Source organism: Dryobates pubescens, chromosome 1, assembly GCF_014839835.1.
Source record: "Dryobates pubescens isolate bDryPub1 chromosome 1, bDryPub1.pri, whole genome shotgun sequence".
NCBI lineage: Eukaryota > Metazoa > Chordata > Aves > Piciformes > Picidae > Dryobates > Dryobates pubescens.
The window spans coordinates 39,960,385-39,985,036 of record NC_071612.1 but is presented as its reverse complement, the minus strand read 5'-3'; positions in this window follow the sequence as shown (position 1 = coordinate 39,985,036).

Sequence of the window (24,652 nt, the reverse complement as noted above, 5' to 3'; positions counted from 1 at the left end):
ATCTATAAATTGCATTCAGGCTTTGATATTTCAGCCAGGGATGGATCTATCCTCCTTCAGTTTCTTGAAAAGCTTTTGAAATACATTTGTGCTGAAGGTTCTCACAATTTAAGTCAACACTGAAAAAAACACCCACAACAACCCTTACATCATTACCAAAGAAGAAACCACCCTCCCTGTGTTTATTTTTAGGGTACTTAGTGGCAATTTAACCAGGAAGACCATTCTTGTGAGAGGAAAGCACGTAATTGACAGAGATGAACAATGGGAATGGATTGGAGCTTGAGAAGGGGAGATTTAGGTTGGAGATTAGAAGGAAATTCTTTACAGTGAAGGTAGTGAGATACTGGAACAGATTGCCCAGGGAGGCTGTGGATGCCCCTTTCTGGAGGTGTTCAAAGCCAGGTTGGATGAGGCCTTGAGCAACCTGGTGTAGTGGGAGGTGACTCTGTCCCTGATGGGGAGGTGATGATCTTGAAGGTTCCTTCCAACCAAAAACATTCTATGACTCTATGAACAACAAACAGTCCATTTCATTAACTGCCATTCTGTCTTGTGTAGAAATGGAGATGCCAGTAATTGTTTCTACTGAGGTAAAAGATTAATACCAGTTAAGAACTAATTGGAGGAGAAAAAAAGAACTCTAAACATGCTTTTAGCTTTAGCAGGGAGAAAGAATTGATGGCTAATAACAACTGAGACTAAAATCTGACCATGTGCAGTCTTGGAGAGAAATGGTACAAGACATTATTTGGGGTCAGTCTCTTCTCCCTAGTATCTGGTGGCAGAACAAGAGGAAATGACCTCAAACTTGCTCCAGGGGAGGTTTAGGTTGGATATGAGAAGAAAATTCTTGACTGAGGGTTCTCAAAGACTGAAACAGGCTCCTCAGCATGGTGGTTGAATTTCTGTTCCTGGGTGTGTTTCAAAGAGACAGAGATGTGGTGTTGAGGGACATGGTTTAGCCCCAGATGTGGTAGAGAATGGTTGGTGTTGATGACCTTAAAGTTCTTTCCCAGCCTAAATGATTCTGTGATTCTAAGTTTGTGATGTGAATTTAATGGCTGTGATGCTGTTGGGTCAGTCGTTGGACTTTATGATCTTTCAGGTTGTTTCCAACTGAAACAATTCTCTGGTTGTATGATTCAGGATTTGGTTTGTTGCAAACCTCCTCACTGTTGGCTGAATCACCTGCATCTGGTGACACCTGGCCTGTCATCTATTTCTCTCTTTATGTTATCACATGGTGATAACAAAGATGATATCCTTCACAGCAATGTTGTGAAGATTAATTAGATTCCAGAGAGAGACAGGACTTCTGAAGTGTGAAGTAACATATACATACAGCACAGAAAGACTTAAATTTGTTGCTTTGTTTTTTTCCCTTTTTTAAGTTATTTTTCCCCCTCTGACACAGACTGTTAATTATCTGCAAAACTCTCCCTGGCAAATATTAGATCTAAAACTTTATAGATAAGGTTATGTAGGGGTTTTTTTACAATTCCCTTCTAAATGTTTTCTCTATTTTTTCCCTCTCCTCTCCTCGAGTCTCCTCTCCTCTCCTCGAGTCTCCTCTCCTCGAGTCTCCTCTCCTCGAGTCTCCTCTGCCTCTCCCCCTTCCCCTCCCCCTCCTCTCCTCCCTCTCCTCCCTCCACTTCCCTTCCCTTTAAACAAGGCAATTTCTAATGCTAAGTTTGCATGATTTTACATAACTTGAAATTAACTTTTAATTAGATCAGATATTGACCTGATGTCTGTGTTGTACCTTCATAATCTTTGTCTGCAATTTGCTAAACATTTATAGATTTCATGTAGGTGATTCAACATGGATTAATTCACAGAGTTCTGTGAGCTGGATAATGCAAGTGCAGATGTTTATAGTACAGTTAATTATCAAATTGTGCTGAGTGTGGGGACAAGAATTTTGCTGTATGCAAAGGAAAACGCAAAGGAAAATTGCTGTACTGGGAAGGATTGGTAACTGTCTGGTATGTTGCTATCTGTCTGGCTTAGTATCTGGAAGAGTTTACTTACATGATAGAATAAGAGAATGGCTTGGGTTGGAATGAACCTTGAAAGTCATTTAGTTCCAAATTTTCTGTCATGGGCAAGGCTCAAGGTGAGGATAAAGTTCCTCACAGAGAGAGTTGTTAGCCATTGGAATGTGCTGCCCAGGGAGATGGTGCAGTCACTGTCCCTGGAGGTATTCAAGAAGGGATTGGATGTGAAGAGACCAACCCCAACCTGGCTACAACTTCCCTTCAGGTAGTTGTAGACAGCAAGAAGGTCTCCTCTGAGCCTCCTCTTCTCCAGGATAAACAACCTCAGGTCCCTCAGCCTCTCCTCAAAGGGCTTGTGCTCCAAACCCCTCCCCAGCCTCGTTGCCCTTCTCTGGACACACTCAAGAGTCTCAATGTCCTTTTTAAACTGAGGGGCCCAGAAATGGACACATTATTCAAGGTGTGGCCTAACCAGTGCTGAGTACAGGGGCAGAATGACCTCCTTGTTCCTGCTGTCCACACTGTTCCTAATCCAGGCCAGGATGCTGTTGGCGTTCTTGGCCACCTGGGCACCCTATGGTGGAATTATGCTGAAAGTTTACAGAACTAAAATCCCAGGAAAAAACCTGTAAAGGGTTTTTTATTAATAAGAAATCTTCCATGAGGGTAAAGATTAATTAAATAACAATTCTTGATAGCCTTTATCTTAACATTATGCATTTCAACAGAATCACTCATAATTTCCTTGCTCTCAGTGAAGCCTTAGGGTCATTTATTAGATAATGATTTGCCATCTTTATCTTCTAACAATACATTTTTTCCTGCTCTCTTACCTTTGGCATTTTCATCCTGAATGATTTGATTATATTAATTAGCTTCTGCTTGAAAACAAGAAGAGCCCCAGAAATTCATCTAACATTTTGGTTTTCATTCTTCTCCAGTGAAATGTAAAACACAGTTCTGTGTTTACTGATGAATGGAGATAAATGTTGACAATTTCAGACTGACAGGAGACATTTGCAGAGAGTTCTGAGTGACTGAAGGGTGAGATCATGCTGGCTCCATTTGCCTGAAGTCAGCAAATAATTAGCAGAAATTAGAAAGAATGGGTCCAGTGAAAGTGTGCTGATGATGCTCTGACTTGACTCTGGCAGAAGACATACTGACATAACTAGTGTATAACTGGAGGATAAACAAAGGTTCATCCTATTTCCATGTGGGAAATTGCCTGATTATCTGCTTCCTGAACAAGAGCTGAATCATTCTGACCTGTTCTGACTTAGCTGACTCATACCTGAAAGGAAGTTGTAGTGAGGTGGGGGGTCAGTCTCATCTCTCTAGTATCAGGTGATAGGACAAGAGGAGGGGGGGCTGGACTCTATGATCTCCAGAGGTCTCTTCCAACCCCTACCATTCTGTGACTCTGTGAAATGGTCTGAAATTGCACCAGGAGAGGTTTAGGTCAGGTATTGGAGAAAATGTCTTTCCTACAAGAGTGGTCAAGAATTGGAACAGGGATTGCCCAGGGGTGTGGTGGAGTCGCTGTCCCAAGAGGTGTTAAAGAAATGTGTGGACATGGGACTTTGGCACATTTTAATGGCCATGGTGGTGTTGGTTCAGTGGATGGACTCGATAATCTTAAGGTTTTTTCCATCCAAAACAATTCTATGATTCTTCAGTTTCCCAACTCACCGGGACATTGAGCTACACTCAATGACATGTCCCAGAGACACCATTCAAATTTCCCCCTTAATCCCTCTAATACTTGAAGAGGGTCCCAGAAGAGGTGGAGAGGCACTTGAACAAAGGCAGGCAGTGACAAAGGCAGGGAGTGACCAAGGCAGGATGTGGGGAATAGGCTTCAAACTGAGAAGCAGGAGGGACATTGAGGTGCTGGAGTGTGTCTAGGGAGGATCAACTAAACTGGTGAAGGACCTTGAGCACAGGTGTTATGAGGAACAGCTGAGGGAACTGGGGTTGTTTAGTGTTCAAAAGAGGAGGCTGAGAGGAGACCTTGTTGCCATCTACAGCTACTACAAAGAAGGGTGAAGCAACTGGGGGTTAGTCTCTTCTCACATGCAACAAAGGACAGCATAAGAGGAAATTGTCTCAAGTTGTTCTGGGGGAGGTTCAGGTTGAATATCAGGAAAACTTTCTTCACAAAAAGAGTTATCAGGCACTGGAAAAGGCTGCCCAGGAAGGTGGTGCAGTATTTAAAAGATACATGGATGTGGTGCTGAGGGACGTAATTTGTAGTAGTGGCTTAACAACAGTGATTGGATTGTGAGCTCCTAGGTGAATGGCTGGACTTGATGATCTCCAAAGTATCTTCCAGCCTCAATAGTTCTATTATTCTAAGCTTGGTTGAAATGAGACATGAGGAGGAAATTCTTCCCCATGAGGATGGTGGAGCACTGGAACAGGTTGCTCAGAGAAAATGAGGAGGCTCCAAGGCTGTATGCGTTGAAAGCCAGGTGGGATAGACCCTTGAACAAGCTGGTCTTTTAGAAGGTGTCCCTGCTCATTTTAAGGGGTTGGAACTAGATGATCTTGAAAGTCCCTTCCAACCCAAACCATTCTATGATTCTTTGATTCATTGATTCTATTATTCTTTGACTCTATGAGTCCATGAGTCCGTGATATTCTCTCTCACCAACAAGCCACAATGTTCATTAACAACCACTTGCTAGCACAAATCAGAATTAACAGTAGGAAGACAGACAAGTCTTTGGCTCTTTGTTTTGTTTTGGTTTTGTTGTTTGCTAATTTACACTGCCTTAAAATTTTAGAGGAGCATGTAAAAAACCTACTCACTCTTGATATCTACCCTCAATCTATGAGCTGAGGCAATGGTCAGTGGAGAGATCTTAGGCTACATCATTCCTTGGGATAAATTCTGGCAAACCCCAGACTTTTCTTGCAGGCTGGGTGCTAATGGTGTATTCCTCTTTTAATTCTGCCAAACCCCAGCATCTGCTCCCATGGAGGGTGTTGACAGCTGAAGCATTTTCCCATTGTGTTGTAACTCTGCCGAGACCTGGCATCTGCTCACAGATAGAGGTGTTGACAGTTGGAGATCTAGCACCCTCCCTTTGTGCATCAACTCTGTGGAAATATGGCATCTGCTCACACACACAAGTTTTGACAGCACCAACTACAGTCTAACACTAAGTTACTCCAATGTAGGGGAACACATGTAGTCATAGTTTTGAAGGAACATGTACAGTCATAGCTTTGGAGGGAGACTTCTTTCTCCTGACATCAAATCCTGTGGGATTAGAAAAAGATGTAGATACAGGGTATGGAGGATTTTTTTATGCACCAGAAGTCTTCACAAGACAGACATATTGTGTCAATGAACTACACTTTTTTTTTCTTCGTCTTCATCATGGCCTGAAATTGTGCCAGGGAAGGTTTAGTTTGAGTATTAGGAAACATTTCTTTCCTGAAAGAATGGTCAGGCATGGGAACAGGCTGCCCAGGGAGGTGGTGGAGTCACCACAAATCAAGGTGTTGAAAAGCCACATAGTTCGGGAGCCCCTATTACAGGAAGGTTCTGGAGGTGCTGGAGCATGTCCAGAGAAGGGCCATGAGGATGATCAGAGTGCTGGAGCTCCTCTCCTATGAGGACAGATTGAGGGATTTGGGGCTGCTCAGTCTGGAGAAGAGAAGGCTCTGAGGAGACTGCATTGTGGCCTTCCAGTATCTGAAGGGAGCCTACAAGAAAGCTGGGGAGGGACTTTTTAGGGTGTCAGGTAATGATAGGCCTAGGGGGAATGGAACAAAACTAGAAATGGGTATTCAGATTGCATGTTAGGAAGAACTTCTTCCCCACAAAGGTGGTGAGACACTGGAACAGGATTTTAAGGCCAGGCTGGATGTGGCTGTGAGCAACCTGATCTAGTGTGAGGTGTCCCTGCCCATGGCAGGGGGATTGGAACTGGATGATCCTTGAGGTCCCTTCCAACCCTAACAATTCTATGATTCTATAGATGTGCTTGGGATATGGCTTAGGTGGACTTGGTAGGGTTAATGGTTAGACTCAATGCACTTGAAGGTCTCTTCCAACCTAAATGCTTCTGTGATTCTATGGTTGTTCAAGAGCCTTCATATAATTTTCTAAGCATATTAGGGGAAGGGAAAATTAATGTATCTTAATGGCACCTCACTCAACAGAACTCTCTTAAGAGCATCATGAAAAAAACCTGCTGACTTCATTGCCTGTAACATAATCTCCTAACACTTTTATTTTCTGCCAGCACTGCAGAGTCAGTAGGTGTGAAGCTGAAAGGTTAGATCTCATTTCCTCTTGTTCATTACCAACATAATCAGTGTGAATGCTACAAAATGAAAGGTAAGATAAGTTGTGATAGCTGATAAGTCAAGTCAAATCTCAGCTGATTAGGTGAAGATTATGTTTTATCTGTCAGTCATTTATCCAGAACAGAATATGTGGGGTTTAACCCTGCTATTTAATCACAGAAAACTGAATGGTAGGGGGTGGAAGGGATTTATTGTGATTATGGAGTCCAAACTCCCTGACAAGGCAGGGTCACTTAGACAAGGTCACACAGGAACGCATCCAGGTGGGTTGGGAATGTCTCCAGAGATGGAGAGTCCAACACCTCTCTGGAAAGCCTGTTCCAGTGCTCTGTCACCCTTAAATTAAAGAAATTAGTCCCTATGTTTAGATGGAACTTCTGATGTTTAAGTATGTGCCTGTTACCACTTGCCCTGTTACAGGGCACCATTTGAAAAAGACTGGTCCCATTCTCCTGCAGTTTACTCCTATGCATTGCACAGGAGATTTGGAAGCTTACAATGGGATTGGTAGGAATGAGAATGGTAGGACAAGAGGTAATAGGCACGAATGTGAATAGCAGAAGTTCCATCTAAACATGAGGAGGAGCTTTAGTTTTGTGGTGACAGGCTGTCCAGAGAGGTGGTGGGTTCTCCATTTCTGGAGACATTCCAAGCCCACCTGCATGTATTCCTGTGTGACCTTCTTTAGGTGACCCTCCCTTGGCAGGGGAGTTGGACTCAATGGTCTCCAGAGGTCCCCTCTGACCACTACCATTCTGTGATTCTGTGTGCTTGGGGAGCTAAGCAAGTATTTAACTAAGTTGAACTTTGCAGGAATGTCAAGGAAGTGGAGTAAAAGGTCAGTCAACATAAAAATAGACACTAGGATGTGGCCAGCTGCACCAGTTTGTTTATTTGGGATCCCCAGGTTGCCAGTTGGCTTATAGTTTGCAAAGGATCCAAGGAATATTGTTCAGAATTCGTACTCTGTGCAGAATTTGACTTCTGCCTGAGTTGCTCTGGTTTCCATGCGGAGGAGTCCTTCTCCCAGGATATTTTTTTTCAGTGTGTCTTTTCTTAACATAAATAATTAAAGAGCTAGAGAATGAGAACAAAATGACTCATCATCCCCCTGCTGAGGGAACCTACAGGAAATATGAATTAAAGCCTCTCCTCCAATGAGTTTTGTAACATCATGCATTTTTCTTCTCTACAAAGCTTACAAGATCTTTGTGAGGAAAAGATAGGCAGTCTTCAGGCACTTTGTTTCCAGCACTCATTGTAGTCTGAATTTAGGGTTAGAAGGAGTTTTATTCTGCTTTTCAGATTAGCCCTGTGGAGGGAAGGTATCACAGAATGGTAAGGGTTGAAAGGGACTTCTGGAGACCATCAAGTCCTATCCTCCTGCCAAGGGTCACACAGGAACACATCCAGGCCTGTTCCAGAGCTCCACTATCCTTACATTAAAGAGTTCCTCCTCATGTTTAGATGGAAATTCCTTTGTTCAAGTTTGTGCCTGTTACCCCTTGTCCTGTCACTGGGCATCACTGAACTTGATTGAACATAGGAAGTTCCAATCAAACACAAGGAGGAACTTCTTTAATTGAACTGTGGTGGAGCACTGCAGCAGGTTGCCCAGCGAGGTGGTGGGGTCTCCATATCTGGAGATATTCCAAATCCATGTGAATGTGTTCTTGCATGACCTTCTCTAGGTGACCCTGCCTTGGCAGGGAGGTTGGACTCAACCTTCAGAGATCCCTTCTGACCCCTACCTTCTGTGATTCCCAGGTATCCATAATGGAATTCAATTTATTGCACAGTAGAGTTCACGAGGAAAATCAGTGTTTATGATTTATGTCTTATTGCAGATTGTCATGGTTTGGGACAGACCAGCACTGATTCTGCTCAGTGGTTTCACTTCCCAGCTCAGTCTCTGCTCAAGGCTGGCACTTCCTGCAACTCAGGGCAGGTTTTCATAGACAGAGGCTGCTTTTAAGTAGTGAGAATCTGATAGTGAGAGCTAATGCCTAGGGCTGAGCTTCAGACCAAGGTCTGTACCTTGTCAGAGTGCAGGAAGTCAGAGATGGCATCTGCAGGGAGAAACTAACAGGATAGGTGACTGGCCTACAGGGATTCCATCCCATGGACAGATGAGGGATCACCAGGGTCAAGTTTCTTCTTCAGTGGCTGGTGTCCAAGGAGGACTTTCTGTTCTACCTTCAATACCAGTTCATGAGTTTCTGAATCCATTTCCAGAATCCAATTCCTAAATGTGTTTCCCATCTGCTGCTGAGTCCAGTGTGGGAGTTCTGCCGCAGCATCAGTGGTGATGGTGACTAATTGCTGTCAGGGGTTGGGTTCCATATGGTTTGTATCTTTTTGTATCTAGTTCATTTTATTGTTATTGTTTCCACTAGAGTAATTTCACTTTTCTTTCCCCAGCCACCAGTCTCTCTCTCTCTTCTTTTTTCCCGCCCTTCCCTTTGTGAAGGCAGCAAGGTTCATGTAGAGCCTCTGACACTCATTTAGTAGCCAGTCCAGTCCTGACCCTTGATGCAGATAGAAACACCTATAATTTTCAACAGACTGTACTTTACTATGAAAGAAGAATTCCTCCCCCCCTAAAATTATGATTTCAGTGCAGTCTTGAACAGACTCTTAAGTGTCTATCCTTGCCATAGAGTGGGTAGCTATGGAAGGTGGGTGGAACTCCTTCAACAAAAAATTTAATGGGTACCAGTGCCTTAGGGAACACCATGAAGAATTTGATAATTATCCTGATGACTTGTAGTTTAATATGTTGTGCTAAAGGGCTGTATTCTGAACTGCTGAAATCTAAGGAATATGTTGTGACTTTCAGTGTATTAAACAAGGAAAAAGTGTTTTACTTGTGAGGGTGCTGGAGCTCTGAATCAGGCTACCCAGAGAGGTTGTGGAGCCTTCTCTGGAGGCTTTCAAAATTGCAACTTGTCAGAAAGCCTCAGCACACAGGATTTAAGGTCTTGTTCCCTCTCTTCTCCCCCTAAAAATAAAAATATTTTCGCTACCCAGTCCTAGGATCTTCATCTGTCTGCATTTTACTCCTATGCATTGCACAGAAGATTTGGAAGCTTAAAATGGGATTGGTAGGACAAGAGGTAGTGGGCACAAATGTGGTCTAGTGGAAGGTGTCCCTGTCTATGGTATGGAGATTGGAAGTAGGTGATCTTTATTGTGCTTTCCAACCCAAACCTTCCTATGATTCTATGACCCCTGATGAACATTACCTGGTTTTTATTGCTGTGGCAATTCTTGGAAAAACACAGGCAGATAAACATATCTAGAAAGGAAAAGAATAAAGAGAAAGACACAATAACTAATATAAATCCTTCCTCTCCTGGCAGACAGCTTTTTTCCCAATTTCCAACTAACTTCTCTTTCTTTTAGGTATCCCTCTAGGCAATAACTCTGACAGATATTGACAGCCTGGGAAAGTCCAGGCACTGCTTTCAGTCTACTGATGTACATTTTATATATTTTTTTTTTCTCTCAGCAGAAATTCTAGGCAATTATGAAAGCTGCTCATAACATTTTATGAATAGTTCATTAAACTGAATTCCAGCAGAATTAATTTAAATATATCCTGTGAGACACATTTGCTGCAGGTCTGAGTCAATGGAACTGCTTCCTGCAAGCCTATCTTTCAAATAGAAAATGGAGGAAGTCAAACTCATTTTAGGTGTGTGGCATTGGCCAGTGCAAGTATTGACTAGTATAGATCTGAGACATCAGAACTCACAGTCTCCAGGAACAAAGTTCAAAGGAGAGACCGTCCAGCAGCATTGAAGTATGTGAAGAGGGCCACAAGTGATAGGATGAGGGGGAATGGCTTTGAGCTGGAAGAAGGGAGATTTAGACTGGAGATTAGGAAGGAATTCTTTATGGTGAGGGTGGTGAGAGAGGTTGCCTAGGGAGTTTGTAGATGCCCCCTCCTTGGAGGTGTTCAAAGCCAAGTTGGATGGGGCCTTGAGCAAGAGCCCTTCTTTAATAGAAGGCACCCCTGTCCAAAGTGGGGGTTTGGAACTAGATGATCTTGAAGGTCTATTCCAACCCAACAATTCTGTGATAGTTTTCATTAATACGTGTTTAGGAAAGATACTACTCTGACTAATTTGTCAAGATGTAACTGTCACTATCTTGTCTATGGACAAAAATAAAACACACCTTTTATTTAAAACCACACCCCTCAGCACTGCATCCACACTGTTGTAGACAGCAATAAGGTCTCCCCTGAGCCTCCTCCAGGCTAAGCAGCCCCAGCTCCCTCAGCCTCTCCTCATAGGGCTTGTGCTCCAAATCCCTCCCCAGCTTTGTTGCCCTTCTCTGGACACGTTCCAGCAAGTCAACAACTTTCCTAAACTGAGGGGCCCAGAACTGGACACAGAACAGAATTGAATTAACCAGGTTGGAAAAGACCTTTGAGATCACAGAGTCAAATCTATCACGCAACACCATCTAATCAACTAAACCATGGCACCAAGTGCCCCATCCAGTCTCTTCCTAAACACCTCCAGTGATGGTGACTCCACCACCTCCCTGGGCAGGCCATGCTCCAGCACATCAGTGTTCTACCAGTGGTCTCTAAAATTTTCTGCATATATCCCATCCTTTGCCATGATGAGAGCAGGGAAACATCAGTTATTGATAAATAACCAAAGAACTGGAATAGATTTTAAATAACCGTGGAACAGATTGGTTACATCCATATGAGTTTCAGAATTATCTTTTCTTTGCCAAGGGTTTTTGGAGCACCTCTTTTGTCCTCTCCATGTCGAGAGATAGTCCTGCCAAATTAATTTTAGAGATGCTCCTTTTTTTGGGATTAAATCCATACTTGAAAAGTGAGAACAATAACAACAACAGCAATGTATTATTTAAGAACAGTTTGGGCATCAAATTTAAAATCTTCCCTTCCTAAAAACCTTTCAACATTGTCCCTTTAATGTGAATTTTCTAAGCCCTGAGGGACAAAAATGATCAGTGATGAGGATGTTCTTTAAAGTAGCTTCTCCCTGTACAGCTGAAAAGGTATCTATCAGTGCCTTTTGCCAGAGTGGTTTTCTTTGATATGGTAATTTGGTCATTAGAATTGTATCACAAAATATTTACTGGGGGGGGAACAGAGCAAAACAGGGAACAAGCACAATTTTTGTAATCACAAATGCATGCAGAGGACTAAATCTTTTTGATGGGGATGTAAGGCCTATATGTGAATGGCACAGCTTTTCTCAGCAGTGCTGTTGTCAGTGGTGTCCTGTTTATAGAATCACAGAAATGTTTCAGTTGGAAAAGAGCTCTGAGATCATTGAGTCCAATCATAATTTAACTCTGTCAAGGCTGTGGCTAAACCATGTTCCTCAGCACCACATCTCTGACACTTTGAAACACCTTCAGTGATGGAGGTTCAGCTACCTCCCTTGGAAGAAACTCCTTCTAATAGTCCAATCTAAACCTCTCCTGGTTCAGCTTCAGGCCATTTTCTCTTCTTCTTTCATCTGATACTAAGGAGGAGAGTCCAACACCCACCTCACTTCAATTTCGTTTCGGGGAGTTGTAGAGAGCAGTGAGGTCTGCCCTTAGCCTCCTCTTTGCCAAACTAAGCAAGTCTAGTACCCTCAGCTGCTCCTCAGCAGACCTGTTCTCCAGACCCTTCACCAGCTTGGTTGCCCTTCTCTGAACATGCTGCAGCCCCTCAATGTCCTTCTTGGAGTGAGGGGTCCAAACCTGATCCCAGGACTTATGGTGTGGGCAGGTTATAGCTGACAAGCTAATACAATGCTGCTGTTTGGTCATGGATGGCAAAAATAAAAGATACAGAAAAGACAAAAAGTCAAATCAACATTTCAGCTGTAAAAGAATAAAAATAAATGGAAGCCAATCACACCAAGGCTGGAGAAACCTAGCTCAGTGTGTATTCTCTCCATGCATACACTGATAAAAGCCCATAGCACTTGACCAAATGAGCTGTGTACCAATTAGTGACAGCAAGCCAAGTCAAGTTTTAACTCAGAGGGAAGTAGCCAGATGGAAATAAATGTAGAAAAATCAATGGCAATGTCAAATGTCCAAAATAAAGGTCAAGATCCACAGTGCAACTGGGAAAGTGTAACAGTCCTTTGCCAATGAGTGGTTCAGATACTAGAACGCTGATGTGAATTCATTGACACATTGGTGCCCCTTCCCCCCAACCAGTGAAAAATCAATGATAATTTAAGTCCAAGGACTTAACTTTGGTTTATTTTGGTGTAATTGGGAGTAATATGCAGTCAGTTTTATTGCCAGCCATTTGATTATAAAGAGAAAAAAAGACCCATCACACTCAATCACTTCCCCAGACTCTCTGTCTCTCATTGTAACTATTACTACAGTGATTAAAGGGAAAACAGTCTCAAGAAGAAATGACCACTGAAGCTGAGAAGGAAAGAGGATTAAATGGACTCAGAAAAAATTATATGGTGTGATAGAGCTGTGGCAGAGCTTTCTTATTCTTGTTAAACAGCAAGAAACAAGGTAACCCCCTGGAGTTCCTCAATGCCATTCCTCACGATGAGATTTGATGCCTCCCAAAGAGTTTTGATGTCTCAGTAGTTCCTTGGGCAATTTAGTGTTGGTTTAGAAGCTGTCAGTCAAAAGAAGATACTCTTTAAGTACAGTGCTTGACTGACACTGAAGATTTTCCTTACTAGAGAAAAATTGTATGCTTGTCCAAAATGGGAAGCAAAAGTCTTCCTAAGGATAAAGCTCCACAGAGAAAAAAAAAAAAAACAGCTGACATGTGTCATTATCAGCAGTTCCCTGTTGAAAGGGATATCACACATCACAGAACAGTAGGGGCTGGCAGGGACCTCTGGAGGTCAGGGTGTCCAACCCCCCTGCCAAGGCAGGGTCACCTAGAGAAGGTCACACAGGAACACATCCAGGTGAGTTTGGAATGTCTCCAGAGATGGCAACACCACAGACCCTCTGGACAGGCTGCTCCAGGGATCCATAACCCTTAAATTAAAGATGATCCACAGCACCACATCTCTGACTTTTTGAAACACCTCCAGGGATGGGGATTCAACCACCTCCCTGGCCAGCCATAGAATCATAGAATTATTTGGGTTGGAAGGGACCTTAAAGGTCATATAGCTACAGCAGAAGTCAAAAAGTTTCCTCTCATATCCAACCTAAACCTCCTCTGGAGAAACTTGAGGCCATTTCCTCTTATCCTATCACTTGTTACTAGGGAGAAGAAACAAAAACCCACCTGGATCCAAGCTCCTTGCAGGGAGTTGTAGAGAGCCAGAAGGTTCCTCCTCAGATTCTTCTCCCTCAGCCTCTCCTGATAATAGTCTGCCATGTCTTAATACCCAAAGACATCCACAGACAACTTTTGGACTTGACTTTGATATCTCCATGGTCTTTGAGTTATTCTCTCACACAGAGCTTAGTGTTAAAATGCTTCTCTTTCAAACTTCTTTTTCAAAAACTTTCATGCATGTGTTTAATTGAATGGGCCTATTAAAGTTAATCAACTTTTAGAGCTACTGAAGAACATGTTCAAGTCTTTGCAGGGCTGTTGTTGCTGCCTATTCCATAGAATCATAGCTTTATAGAATAGTTTAGGTTGGAAGAGACCTGCAAGATCCAAACCCCTGCCAGGCAGGGACACCTTCCACTGGACCAGGCTTTACCTAACCCAGCCTTGAACACCTCCAAGGACTGAACATCCAAAATCTCCCTGGGCAACCTCTGGGCATCTTACCACCCCCACTCTAAAGAATTTCTTCCTAATCTCCAGTTCTAGTGGAAAAGAACAACTTCATCTCTGAAGAATATGTGGTATACAAATATGTGATTGCTTCTGCAATTCAGCTTGATAAATTCCCACCAATTTGCTTTTAATCAACACTGAAGCCTGATGTGATATCTTTCCTGGGAATTATAATCTGATAAATGGGCACATTCTGGTTCCATATTGAGGCCAGATGGTTACAGATCCCTCAATATATCTCCCCATGTGGCTTTGAATATTTGTGGATCTGAGTCTTCCTCTCATTTCCATTTAATGATGGATTGAATCCAAACAATGCAAGATGTTCTTCAGCATGTGAAGCTTCTGCTAAGAGGACTGATAGTCAGGTTGTTCTGCATAGTATCCTCTTTCCTTCAGCACACTCTCTTCAAAGACAATCAATCTTCATTTGAAGCAATTTTAATGATGCTGCTTCGTGTACACACAGATGAGAGCACAAAGAGCCTCCCATATTTCACAGCCTCCCAATTTTGTCAGCTGTCTGACTTGACAGTTGTGTGCAACATCCTTGGTGAGCCACCAGTTTTATCAGATGTCTGAACTGAACTTACAGTTTGGTAAATAGCCTTCTCTGTCCTGCATTTCATCATTAAACCAATCACAGATTCATAGAATCATAGAATGGTTTGGGCCAGAATGGACTTTAGAGATCATCTAGTTCCACCCCCCTGCCAATTATACCAGCTTGCTCAACACCCCATCTAACCTGGCTTTCAACACTTTTATCCTTGAAGACTCCGTAAGTTCTTTGGGCAGTGTGTTCCATGGCCTCCCAATCCTCATAATGAAGAATTGTTTCCTAAATGTCTCACCTTGATCCAGCTTCATCCAGTGTGAAGCCATTACCCATTGGCCAGTCACTTCATGCCTTTGTCAAAAGTCCCTCTCCAGCTCTCCTGGAGGCCCCTTCAAATCCTGGAAGGCTGCTAGAATATCTCCCTGGAGCCTTCTCTTCTATAGGCTGAACAGTGACAACTCTCCCAGCCTGTCTTCATAGCAGAGGTGCCCCACCCTCTGATCGTCTTTGTGGCCTCCTCTGGCCCTGCTGTAACAGTTCTATGTCCTTGTGTTGGAGGTTCCAGAGATGGACACGGGACTCCAGGTGGGGTCCCAGCAGAGTGGAGTAGAGGGGCAGAATCCCCTTCCTCCCCCTGCTGTCCACACTGCTGCAGATGCAGCCTAGGACACAGCTGGTTCCTGGGCTTCAAGCATACTTCGCTGGATCATGTTGAGCTTCCTATCCCCCAGCACCCAGCAGTGATTTCCATCCATTCCTGTCCATCCTGGTTTTGTGTTTGGGATTGCCCCTAGCCAACTGCAGGACCTTGCACTTGGTTTTGTTGAGCTTCATGAGGTTACTATTGACCTATCTCTTAATCTGCAATTTTCAATTCACTTGGAGTGCTCAGAGTATTGCAAAGGTTTTGTTTGATTTTCTTTTGGTTCAATTCTTTTGAGGGAGAGATGAAGAATTCCAGATTGTCCTACTGTTTCAATGTGTCTCATCCTCTCACCTCCATCACCCCTTATTTCTCATCCCCTGATAGCAGAGCTGTTTTCCTTTGGCTGAGGAAATACAAGACTAATTAATTGGATTCTCACCAAAGTATTCAATTAACTTAAATAACAACTTTTTCCCTCAGGTCAGGAAGTCTTTTGAGACATCAGCTGAACTTTGCTCTTCTAATGGAAGAAATATCATATTGGCTTACACCAAGATCTGAATTTGTTGGTAATCAGCAAAAGGAGAATTAGCAAACAATAGCTTTTGTTGTTGCTGTTGTTTTTCTTTGGTGTGTTTTCTTGCCTTGACAAATCAATGTTTCAGTGCTGGTGGGTTCCCAATATGTTATCATTTCCCCTGCTCATTAGACTTCTGCTGTGCAAACACAAGTAGACTCTGCAACCTTGAGTGATGAAGGAATATTTGTTATGTTGGCACTTGAACAATTATTTGTGGGTAGAATTTTTTTCTCCTCAAATATGTCTCAGTGTTGGTTTCTCACTTGAAGCATCCATCATTGCCATCCCACACATCTGTCACTACTCCTGACTTTATGATATTGTAAAGATGAAAAAAAAAAACAGGTTTGTGAAACAGCACTAGGGACAATTAATTTTTATTAATAAAATGTCAGATCTATTGCTAAATACATTTTTTCCCCCATCATGTATATATTTGGAACATGGTCTAGTGGTCATGGAGATGTTGTGTAGAAGGCTGGATTTTTATAAGATTCATAGAGTGATTTGGGTAGGAAGTGACCTTCAAGACCATCTAGTTCCAACTCCCTTGTCATGGTCAGGGTCACCTTCCATTAGACCAGGTTGCTCGAAGTCCTCTCACAGAATCAGTAAGGCTGGAAAAGACCTCAGAGATCATCAAGTCCAACCTGTCACCCAACACCTCATGACTACTTAACCATGGCACCAAGTGCCACATCCAATCCCCTCTTCAATATCTCTGGGGATGGTGACTCCACCACCTCCCTGGGCAGCCCATTCCAATGGCTAATGACTCTCTCTGTGAAGAACTTTCTCCTCACCTCCAGCCTAAACTTCCCCTGTCACAGCTTGAGACTGTGTCCTCTTGTTCTGGTGCTGGTTGCCTGGGAGAAGAGACCAACCCTCTCCTGGCTACAACCACTCTTCAGGTAGTTGTAGACAGCAATAAGGTCTCCCCTGAGCCTCCTCTTCTCCAGGCTAAACAATCCCAGCTCCCTCAGCCTCTCCTCACAGGACTTGTGCTCGAGGCCTCTTCCCAGCCTCGTTGCCCTTCTCTGGACATATTCAAGTATCTCAATGTCCTTTTACATTGAGGGGCCCAGAACCTGCTCTTAAATGCACCCAGATTCATTAATGCATTAAATGCACCCTGTACAACATGTTTCAGTGTCTCACCACCCTAGAGGTCTTCTCCAGCATAGATGATTCTATATGTTTCACTGTTCTTCATTAGGAGAGCATACATGTCCTCCCTGTTCAGAGTAGTCCCAGTTTCAGGTTGAACATCTCCAGCACTAGATCATTAAGTTATGTATCTGACTTAATTCATGCATTTGAGAATTTCAGTGCAAATTTGTGCTATTTTGAGGGAAGTTGCAACCATGTGATTTGTCTAGTTTTTAACCAGATTTAAATAAAAAAATTATATTGTCAGGCATCGTGGTCTGGAGAACAGCTCTGGTGAGAAGCAGCTGCAGGAACTGGGCTTATTCAGCCTGAAGGAGAGGAGGCTGAGACCTCATTGCTCTCTACAACCCCCTGAAAGGAGGTTGGAATGACATGAGGGCTGGTTTCTACTCATAGTACAAGTAACAGGGGGAGAGGAAATGGTCTCAAATTGCACCAGTGAATGTTTAGTTTGGACATAAGGAAATATTCTTTCCTGTAAAAATGATCAGGCAGTAGACCAGTCTTCCCAGGGAGGTGGTGGAGTCACCATCCCTGAAGGTATTAATACAATGAGTAGACGTGGCAGTTTGGGACATGGTCTAGTGGTCAGGAAGATATTGGGTAGAAAGGTGACCCTGATGATCAAGGCCCTGTCCAACCTTAATGATTCTCTGATTTTACGATTCATGTTCAGAAGGATCAGCATAACTCATCAGAAGACCATTGAGATGAAGAATTCAGGTTCCTTTGTGGAAGAGTCCCTTCTGTACTCCTATAGAAGAATTTGAAGGAAAACATTTTGCTCTAAAAACTTCAGTCTGTAATGCTGGAATCTTCTTATATTTTTTTCTCTAATTCCTTTAGGAGCTGACAGCTGTGGAAAAAAATGTCTGATTGACAACCAGTCTCAAAGTACCTTCCAGCTTTACACTGAGGACTTTGTCTCACCATTCCACAAGGTCTTTTATGTCATCTGTCTAAGACATGGGGTTTTATTCTTCTCCTTACAAAGACTGACACTCTACCTACACTCCTTATTCTCCCACTCAGTGGGAAGTCACCTGCATCTTGCCACCTCATGCTTTGTTTCATGGAGTTATGTCTCTCTTACAAGGACAGTTTTTCCTGCCAGAGAACCTTGTGTCAGTGATTGATGCAGAAAGTGCTATTACTGAGTAGGTCAGGGAAAGGAGGAGACATTTCAGTGAGACTATTTGGGTAGTTTGGGGTGTTATTTGAGAAAAACACAGGCCCCCTCCTTTCAGAGAATCATGGGATAATAGAATTGTTCTAGTTGGAGATGACCTCTAAGATCTTTGGGTTCAACTGTCAACCTAACACCACTGTGGCCATTAAACCATGTCCCAAACTGTAATGTCCATGTGTTTCTTGAACACTTTCAGGGATGATGACTCTACCACCTCTCTGGACAGACTGTTCCAATGCCTGAACACTCTTGCAGGAAAGAAATTGTACCTAATCTGCAACCTAACCTCCCCTGGCACAATTTGAGGCCATTTCCTCTTGTCCTATCACCTGATACTAGGGAGAAAAGAACAACTTCCACCTCACTCCAACCTCCTTTCAGGGAGTTGTAGAGAGCAATGAGGTCTGCCCTCAGCCTCCTCTTCTATGGGCTGAACAACCCCAGTTCCCTCAGCTGTTCTCACCAGACCTGTTCTCCAGAATCTTAACCAGCTCCCTTGCCCTTCTCTGGACATGCACCAGCACTTCTATGTCCTTATTTAAGTGAAGGACAAAAGTCCAACCTATCATCCAACACCATCTAATCAACTAAACCATGGCACCAAGAACCCCATCCAGTCTCTTCCTAAACACCTCCAGTGATGGTGACTCCACCACCTCCCTGGGCAGCCCATTCCAATGGCCAATCACTCTTTCTATGAAAAACTTCCTAACATCCAGCCTGAACCTCCCCTGGTGCAGCTTGAGACTGTGTCCTCTTGTTCTGGTGTTGGTTGCCTGGGAGAAGAGACCAACCCCCACCTGGCTACAACCTCCCTTCAGGTAGTTGTAGACAGCTATAAGGTCTCCTCTGGGCCTCCTCTTCTCCAGGCTAAGCAACCCCAGCTCCCTCAGCCTCTCCTCATAGGGCTTGTGCTCCAAAACCCTTAACAGCTTTTTTGCTCTTCTCTGGACAAGTTCCAGCAACTCAACATCTTTCCTAAAGTGAGGGGCCCTCTTTAGATTAAGGAAAAGATGATTGTAGTTCACAATATTTCTTACTGATAATAGAGATTGCTTGAAATAGTTTGCAGATGGTGATGGTGTTGAGTTGATGACTGGACTCAATGATCTTTGAGGCCTTTTCCAGCTGAAACAATTCTATGATTCTAATTCTTGTATTCTCCATCTATTACTTAGCACACATAGCAAGCAGAGCTAATTGACCTGACTAAAGAACATGAATAACAATGGGACAGAAAAACAGAAAAGGAAATTATGTTTATTTCTTATAAATAAATTATTAGCCACTATGTATTATTTATGTTACACAAATCCAAACACTCTATAATACATGAGGTTAAATTTACTATATTTGGAACAAAATTAAGCAAGTTGTCTCTTAGGACCTTTATTATTATTGGAAAATCAGTATTATATTCCTCTGTAATTGATTTTGGAAGATTATCTTGCATCTGTTTTCCTAAATCCAATCACTTAAGCTAGAAAATGTCACATTTCATGTTCTGGGCTGATAAAACCCATGACAAAGGTGTGTTGTGAAGCATGAGTGAGACACTGGAACAGGTTGCCCTGGGAGTTTCTTGATGCCCCCTCCCTGGAGGTGTTCAGAAACAGGTTGGGCGAGATCTTGAGCAACCTGGTCTAGTGGAGGGCCATCCTGCCCATGGCAGAGTGGCTAAAACAAGTGGCCTGGCCAAGTGCCAGATCCTGCACTTTGGTCACAATAACCCCATTGTAAGCTACAGACTTGGGGATGCATGGTTGGAAAGTTTCTAATTGGAGTGGGACCTGGAGGTATTGGTTGGCAGTTCCAGCTGGCCAAAAAAGCCAGGGCCATTGTGGCTTGTATTAGAAACAGTGGCCAGCAGGAACAGGGAGGTGACCATCCCCCTGTACTCAACATCTTGAGTATTGTGTTCAGTTCTGGGTCTCTTCTCGGCGTCAAATGACAGGACTAAGGGACATGATTACAAGCTGCACCAGGGGAGGTTTAGGCAGGATATCAGCCTTTGAAGGGGACTTGAGGAGAGTTGTAAGGGACTTTTGACAAAGACATGGAGTGACAGGCTTCAAAGTGGAAGAAGCTGGATTGAGATGAGACATCACAACCCTCCCCATGAAGGTGGTGAGGCACTGGAAAAGTTTGCCCAAAGAAGCTGTGGAAGTTCCAAACTTGGAGTTGTTGAAAACCAAATTGGACTGGGTCTTAAGCAAGATGGCCTAGTATGAGGTGTTCATGAGCATGGTAGGGGGGGTTGAAACTAGATGATCTTGAAGGTCCCTTCCAACCCAAACCATTCTATGACAATAACAACAAAATAGTTATCTCCTTAAAAGAGTAAGAACTTTGAGGGAAGACACTTACCAGTCTTTATGAAAAGCTTCCTAATGAAAAAATAAAACAAACAAACAAACAACCAACCCCAAAGAAACCATCAGCATGCAATGAAAAGTTGATGAAGGACCCACCTCCCATCTAGTCAGATTATTCATTACAAATTTAGACTCAATATGGCCTTCAGAAGGATCTAAGAGAAGCCTCTTCCTTGTACACGAGGGGTTTAAGTGTTAGACTGAAACATTTTGCTCTCACCACACCAGCTGTTGTTTGCTTTGCTATTCTCGGACCTCACACTGCCAACGTTAAACCATTTAAAGTCACCAGCTTAGCATTCATTTTAAGAACAGGGAAAAAAAAAAAAAGGGCAAGCACAGATGTTCAGTCCAGGTCACATTTGCCTGCAGCCTCTTTGGGGTTTTTTGTTGTTGTTTTTTTGGTTGGTTGGTTTGCTTTGTTTTTTGTTTGGTTTTTGCCTGCAGACTCCTTTTGCATGCCTGCCTTAAAAATAGAAAAAACCTGGTTGGGACATCAGTCTTCGTTGACATCACCTCTTTCTTAGGTTAACCTCCTGCTCCTCAGCTCTGCCAGCTGGACAACCTTGCACAAGAGAAGGCTCCAGGGAGAACTAATAGTGCTCTCCCAGTATCTGAAAGGGAACAGGGGAGAGCTGGGGAGGGACTTTTGACAAGGACTTGTAGTGACAGGACAAGAGGGAATGGCTTTGAGCTGGAAGAAAGGATATTTAGACTGGAGTTAAGAAGAAATTGTTTGCAGTGAGGGTGGTGAGACACTGAAATGGGTTGCCCATGGAGGTTGTGGAGGTGTTCGAGGTCAGGTTGAATGAGGCTTTGAGCAATCTGTTTTAGTGAAAGGTGTCCCTGCCCATGGCAGAGGGATTTGAACTAGATAGTCATAGAATTAGAGAATCATAGAATGGTAGGGGTTAGAAGGGACCTCTGGAGATCATTGAGTCCAACCCTCCCTATCAAAGCAGTATCACCTAGGGCAGGTCACACAGGAGCAAATCCAGATGGATCTTGAAATTCTCCAGAGAAAAATAGTCCACAACCTCTCTGGGCAGCCTGCTCTAGCACTCCAGCATCCTCACAGTAAAGAGGTTTTGCCTCATGTTGAGGTGGAACTTCCTGTGTTGCAGTTTGTATCCATTGCCCCTTACTCTATCACAGGGCACCATTGAAAAGAGCCTGGCCCCTTCTTCTTGACACCCACCCTTCAGATATTTATAAACAGAGATCAGATTCCCTATCAATCTGCTCTTCTTCAGACTGAACATCTCCAGGTCTCTCAACCTTTCTGATCATTATGGTCACTTCCAACCCAAACCATTCTAAAATTCTATAATCACAGAATCAGAGAATTTTTTTGTTGTTGGAAGAGATCCCTAAGATCATTGAGTCCAACCATCAACACAACACCACAATGCCCATTAAACCACTTCCTGAAGCACCAAGCCCACATATTACTTGATGGTAACTCCACCACCTCCCTGGGCAGCCTGCTAATGCCTGCCCAATCTGTGCAACCTCTTCTGATCTGTGCCTTTACATCCTTTATTTCCAAATTCCATCAGGGTTCCTTTCAGCAGTCAGACCATAACTCTAAAAACTGAAAGGCTGAAGCATGCTATCCAGATGCAGAGTACATCTAGGGTAGCTGGCTGTCTTCTCACCACCTCTGCTCGTCAAAGAAAAGGACTTTCTTGTCAGAGGTAATATGATAAGGCACCAAATAAGAGAAGTATGAGAGGAAGAAGTATCATTTTATTCCTACTTGAAGCCTTCAATCCTTCAATCAACCTTAAGAAGCTGACAAAGGTTTGGTTAATTATTTATGATGATGATGGTAGCTATAGCTGATTGACAACTCTTCATTTGAACTTTTGTTGAAATGTAGAAAAATATCTTTGTTCTTTCTCTCTTTTTTTTTTTTTTAAGAAATAGTAATTGCAAAAAAAAAAAAAAGGGAAAAAAAAGAGCTGCATTTTTTCTTTAGAAAATATTAGAAACAGAGAACTTCAGAAAGGGAAAGTTTAGAAGAGTGCAGGGTTCTTCTGGTTCTGTTCTATTTAAACTGCAAGGCAGATTGTGCCTGGAATTGCACATCTGAGAGGGGAATCATCTCAGTGCTGAGCAATATTCAGCCCAAATGCTCAAGTACCTCCCTCTTGCTAAAGAAAGAGAAAAGAGTCCTAAAATCATCAACTATGAACTCAACACTACCATGGGCATTAACCACGTCCCCAAGTGCCATGTCCTCACATTTCTTGACCCCCTCCATTGATGATGACTCCACCAGCTCCCTGGGTGGCCTGTTCCAATGCCTGACCAGTCCTGCAGGACAGGAATTTTTCCTGATATCCAAGCTAAGCCTCCCCTGGCACAAGGAGTGCCTGAAATGATATATAGATAAATAAGGCACTTCTTCTGGAAAGCCTCAAAGAATTACAATGAGCAGAGAACATGCAGGGAAGATAAACACATTAAGAAGAAGTCTCCAAAACTGCTTGTTATGAGCTGTCAATCACAACTGTCACCAGCTGGGGGACAGAAGAATTTTTTGTTCAAAATTCTCTTAAAAACCCTAAGTGCACTCAGACACCTACAGCACAGGATAAAGGATGCAGAAAATAATTGTGAGAATGAAAGAGGAAACTTGTGGGAAGGAGGAAATCAAGACTGTGTTTCTCAGGGGCTATGTCTGACATAAGTCTAATTTTACAAGTTGCTGTTTCCACTTGACATCTTTAACTGTAACCAGCTCTGTTGTTCTCTGTTATTCTGTCCCTACCCATGGCAGGGAGGTTGGAAGTGGATGATCTTGAAGGCCTCTTCCAACCCAAAACATTTTACAATTCTGTGCATGTCAGTCCTCACAGAAGCTTCAGAGACATCCATTGTCCCCCACTCTGTTCATGATGGGATTGTACACAGAAGATGGAGAGAGGCTGCTGTGAACACACTATGGCTTCAGCATTTTAGGGACCTAGAGGAGAGGGAACTAATGCTTAATGCTCTAAAACATTGCCAAAACTTGGTAGAATTGCCAGAGTGCCCTTAATGGACTGAAGATGTAGAAAGCTTCAATGTCTCAAGTTGATGTTTTATTCACAGAATCATAGAATTGTAGAATCATCAAAATATTGAATCATGGAATCACAGAATCATAGAATCATACAATGGTTTGTGTTGGAAGGGGCCTACAAGGTCATCTAGTTCCAACTGCCTTGCCACAGGCAAGGACACCTTCTATTATAGTGAGCAGCTTGCTCAAAGCCCCATCCTACCTGACTTTCAATACTTCCAGGCTTGGAATCTCCACAGCTTCTCAGGACAACTTGATCCAGTGTCTCATCACCCTCATGGGGAAGAATTTCTTCTTCATGTCTCATCTCAATCCAGCTTCTTCCAGTCTGCAGCCATTACCCCTCATTCTGTCACTCCAATCCTTAATCAGAATTCCCTGTCCAGCTCTCCTGGAACCCCCTTCAAATACTGTAGGGCTGCTAGAAGGTCTCCTCAGAGCCTTCTCTTCTCCAGACTGAACAAACCCAATTCTCTCAGCCTGTCCTTGGCAGAAGTGCTCTAATCCTCCCATCATTTTTGTGGCTTCCTCTGAACCCACTCCAGCAGTTTGATTTCCCTCTTGTGCTGGGGGCACCACGACTGGACACAATGCAGCCCAAAACATGGTTGCCTTCTGGGCTGCCAGAGACCATGACTGGCTCCTGTTCAGATTTTCATCAACCAACACATCGAAGCCTGACTGAAGGTGAAGCCAGTGATATTGCAAGGACAAGGAATGTCAGGAGTGACTTGTGAGGAGAAAGAAAGAGTGATTTGCCATTGAAATGGGCTGCCCAGGGAGGTGGTGGAGTCACCATCACTGGAGGTGTTTAGGAAGAGACTGGATGGGGTGCTTGGTGCCATGGTTTAGTTGATTAGATGGTGTCAGGTGATAGATTGGACTCAATGATCTCAAAGGTGTTTTCCAACCTGGTTAATTCTATTCTATTCTATTCTAAAACCAAATTTTGCTTTGTCCTTAAAA